Source organism: Solanum verrucosum, unplaced genomic scaffold (assembly GCF_900185275.1).
Source record: "Solanum verrucosum unplaced genomic scaffold, falcon-dt-bn FXZP01000007.1, whole genome shotgun sequence".
Classification (NCBI taxonomy): Eukaryota; Viridiplantae; Streptophyta; class Magnoliopsida; order Solanales; family Solanaceae; genus Solanum; species Solanum verrucosum.
The window spans coordinates 3,921,242-3,926,042 of record NW_026020177.1 but is presented as its reverse complement, the minus strand read 5'-3'; the positions used below and the strand labels follow the sequence as shown (position 1 = coordinate 3,926,042).

General features: G+C 29.4%; 1 pseudogene; it reads right to left on the bottom strand.

The window, feature by feature from the left end:
• Positions 1-892: 892 nt before the first annotated feature.
• LOC125829109 (F-box/kelch-repeat protein At3g06240-like) lies at positions 893-2,089 on the bottom strand (annotated as a pseudogene).
• Between the last annotated feature and the right edge of the window lie 2,712 nt (positions 2,090-4,801).

The window sequence follows — 4,801 nt, the reverse complement described above, 5'->3', positions numbered from 1 at the left end:
ATTAGAATATCTAAAAAAATAGAGTTATGAAACCCAAATTATATGATATTATGTGGAGAACTTGAGGAGAATTCTGGATGGTGATCAAAGGAAAAAGAGTAACCTAGAAATTTTTATATAAAAGATATTCCATTTCCTTCAATTCACCTTATCTTTTGTATTGATTACAAAAATCATTAAAATTGTCCAGAGTTTACCCATAAATTTTGGTCAAAACATGCAAAATCATTTGAACGAATCAAACACGAATTCCACACCCGCACCCACACCCACATCGTATTGACACAGGTGCAACACCAAAAGTAAAGAGTCAGAGCAACTTAGCTTTGTTCTAGCTTGAAAACATATTTCTAGGGTTGCTTTGGTAGCAGTACACCTAATGGTGAGAGTTGTTTCATACCTTACAAGCAAAATTGGATTACATTTTTTTATTTTCAGAAGAAAAGTTGAAGTGAAATTAAAACAATAGAGCTTGCAGAAAATATTGAGATCATTCGTATATATAGTCTTGTACAAAGACTTTATCTTGTTTTGAAATTTATTATTTTGGAGGGTAACTAGTTTGCTTTTTGGTATTAATTCTTATGGAAGACATCACTGTCTATATATATATATATATATACCTTGATAGTGTTCCTATTATTTTTATAGATAGCACAATGTTGTGTTCCTTAGTTTGTTCTATTCAGACAAGTGTAGAATAAAATGATAAAAAAGAATGAAAATTTGGAGACTTAACATTCAAGGTATTCTGCTTATACAGGCAAAGTTGTACTAACAGACCTCAAAGACATCCATAAAACAATAAAAGTTCCCAGGTCTTAAGCTAAATAATACAAGAAGCATTACTGCAAAACATAATATCTAGGAAGAAATAAGACAAATTGAACATCTAAACAAGCTCAATCTTCGGAAAGGCATATGAGACTTGAAAACATTCCCCAATGACAGTCTTGAGTGAGTAAAAACTTGGAGTGTAGCTAGTTGCTCCAGTGCCACCGTACACTTTCACCTTCGTAAAATTATTTTCTTTTGGGTTGTAAGAAACAAGTTGTGTGCCAAGATCTCTTTGCATCAAGATTTCTCCATCTTTCCAAAGTAAGATTGGTATAAATTTATCACCACGGATATCTGCTTGAATACTATCCTTCAAAATGCGTTGTTTAGTCCAAGATTCAGCTATTCCATATTCTTTCATCCACCATATATCCATATACTGATTATTACTATCATCAGACAAACACAAATAATTCCCCAACTCCCCTAGCGTCAAGCCCAACAATGGAGTTTGCAGACCACGCGGAGTTGACAAGGACTTCACCTCTTCAGTAAAACTGTTAAATGAGTAAATGTTTTCATTATTTTTGCAACCCATCCAATGAATAACACCATTGATGTTAACCTTGCTAAATAATCCACAGAGAGGTTCTGGAGCATTGCCCACATTTTTTCATTTCTCATTAGCTCCTAGAGTATAAACCTCCAATTTAGATACTTCTGGACTTCCAACAGACTTTGTAACTACTGATCTCAATACTTTAAACTGACTGGAGGCTTTGCTAAAGCAGAATCCATAAGAAACACGCCAAATTTTTTTCTCCCATTCAGGCAATTTAACCTCGAAATACTCACCTAAAATAGGATTGCTAATGTAAATTCTATGGTCTATGTCATATCTCCTACCACTCGACAAGCATAAAAATCCGTTGCATGAACCAATTAATGTCATGCTACCCCAAGAAAATTTGGGTGAAGGGAGGTGAAACATAGGGCTCAACACAATAGCTTTGGGGTGAGAATCATCTGCTTTCAGTTCTACTAGTAACCGTACAGATTCATTAATTGAAAGCAAAATGCTGGGAAAATCAGATGATCTTTTGAGGTGATACATATTAATAAACAAAGGGTCGGAAGTTAAAAGAAGGTACCAAAGTTTACAAACCATCTTACAACAGAATATGGACTTGATTGTCAATCGTGAAAGAATTTCGATCATAACCACCGTTGGAAGGTCCAGCATCATGGTGACTGGGGAGATTTTTCTTCCTTCACAATCTTCCTGGAAAATCTTAATTAGAGCTTTGAGCATCCGTGGTTGTCACTTCCTTTGAACCAAAAGGGTGCTAGTTTTTAGGGTTTGGTCTTATGTATTTGCTGGGCCCTCATATATTGTGGGCTTCAAAATTTATAAAATTTATTTCAAGCTAAACGGAATATATAAACAAAGTTAAATGACTTCTAGAAACTATAAAACAAAGAAAAGTGACTTCAGTAATTCATTATTATAAGTTGAGTGGCTATTTAGATATTAAACTCTATATTATTATGATTTAGTGTAAGTTAAGTAGTTATAAGGAATTGCAGTAAATTCCTTCGAAGTTCCATAATCGTGATAGGAACATCGAAAAACTTGAATTCCATTTTAGTAGCAAATTTTTAGGGTTTAAGTTTGCTCCTAGATAGCTATAGATGGTGCAGGAGAAAAGAAAATGGTCGCACAATCCATAGTTACTTGCATTTCAAAATGTACTAATAGAAAACTATTATAAGATAAAAATTCAAGCTCCTTGCAAAAAGGCAATACAATGCGTCTTGATAATTCAATAAATTGTATTGAAGGAAAAAACCTTCTTTTTTTTCAAACTTGAGATTAGTTCCAACCTATTCGTCTATTTGTGGAACCTTTTTAGTTGCATAAAAGTTTCATAAATCCAACACAACAACACATTTAGTTTAATCTCACAAAAGAGATAAAAAAAAATATGACGGAAAAAGAAAGATATTCATTATATACTTACATAGAAATAATTTTGAGTGTGCTTTTGACAAAATTGAATAATTGTGTAGTTATTAATTAGTTTGCTACTATGCTTCAACAATTTGACCTCCATTTTTTCTCTTGCTTTCTATGAATGAACAAGCCTCTAATTTATAAGGTCATTTGAGGTTGGCCTGGCTTGTTTTGCCGCAGAAAATGACTACCTAAAATCAGGGTGGGAGCAAGAATTTTCACTAAATTGGTTCAAAATATGAAGAAGTCAAACGAGAACGTTGGCTACAAATGGTTTTGCAAAACCATAAAATCAGAATATTGAAAAATAATGGCACGAATGTTCATTTTTTTAATGGTAGTGACATTGGTGAGCCCAACTTTTAATATATCAAATATACAAGCATTTTCCCAAATTTGAGAGACTTTTCCCTTTTTTAAAAACTAAGTTGAGGGTTGTAAGTGATTTTCAAATTTGTATAATGAAAATGTTGATGATAATAATAATAGTAAACTAACAATATTAATAATGATTAAAATAAATAAATAAATAATAATGATAATAATAATAATAATAATAATAATAATAAAACTATCGCAGATTAGACATAAAGTAAAAGAATTTGTAATGGATCACAAAATCAGTGATCGGGTATAAAAAGGTTCGTAAAAGACAATCTTTTACAGAGATAATTGTTTTATGAATAATCACATATATTTTTTTAGAAAGACTATTTCAAAGGAAAAGCATTTTTTTTCTTTTTTTGGCTTTCTAAAATATCTCTTAAATATCTGAAACTTTTTAGAATTAGTATCCAAATTAATTTAGAAATACATTTTTAAATTTTTATTTATTCAATAGTTCAAACTATATTTTTATAATTTTGAATAAGTTTATCGATATTTATCGTTATTTCTCAAAATTTCAGGATTTTTAGTAGTTAATTTTAATTTATTTTTTGTCACAATCATTTGAATATGTTGTGAATATCGTGTCTTTGATTAAATCATTATTTTATGTTAAATTTCATATTTGACATGCCATTCATTTTATTCGTTACATTTGTTAATATTCATTTTATTTGTTACTTTTATTAATATTCAGTTTTATGTTCTTAGCACAGTCTAGATATACATTTAAATATGGATAAGATTGCATACACATATATTTTGTTAACAGGTGGTTTAGCCCACGATTATAATATAGTGGTATTGTACTAAGGCAGTTTTTCTATTTTCTATTTAAACAATTTCTTGGTCATTAAGTTGGTCCTGGTGGATAAGATTTTCGATAAGACCATCTCCAATCCATCTCTATTTTACGCTTCATTCTCTATATTTGGAGAGTAAAATAGAAAATGACCTCTCCAATCCCTCTCCATATTACTCTCTATACTCCATTTATAAAGAGGTGAATAGTAGTTCTCCAAATTTGGAGAACTACTCGTCACCTCTCTATTCAACTTTTCATTATTTTAATATTAATTTTATGATATCGTTAATTAATTTTTTATTATTGGTCATTATTTTCAAATGCAATATAACATTTTAAAAAATACTTTTTCTATTTAATTATAAAAAAATATTAGCACTTTAAATATGTAATTTAAAATTAATTTGAATATTATTTAAATTATGCAAGACTATTAAATAAGTCTCTAATATTTGCAATTATTTTCTAAGTAATATAATGTCAAATAATATTATTGATGAGTATACCACTTTCATCCCGAATTAACATTTTTTTCTAATTTAAAATTATAATTATTTTTCACTATGAAGAATACACAAAATTACATGATGATTCAAACAATTCACTTTTATGTTATAGTGATAAATGATTAAACTACACATTTTAATGAGCATGAAAATACATGTTGCAAAGTTTAAAATGGAACAGGGAGTAAATTAGTATACAAAATAATTGGATACAAGATGAAATTGTTAATTTAAATAATTTTTAGCTACACATAAAAAAACAAGTACAAAAATTGCTTATTTTGAACTCCATAATGCATTAATAGAGAATTT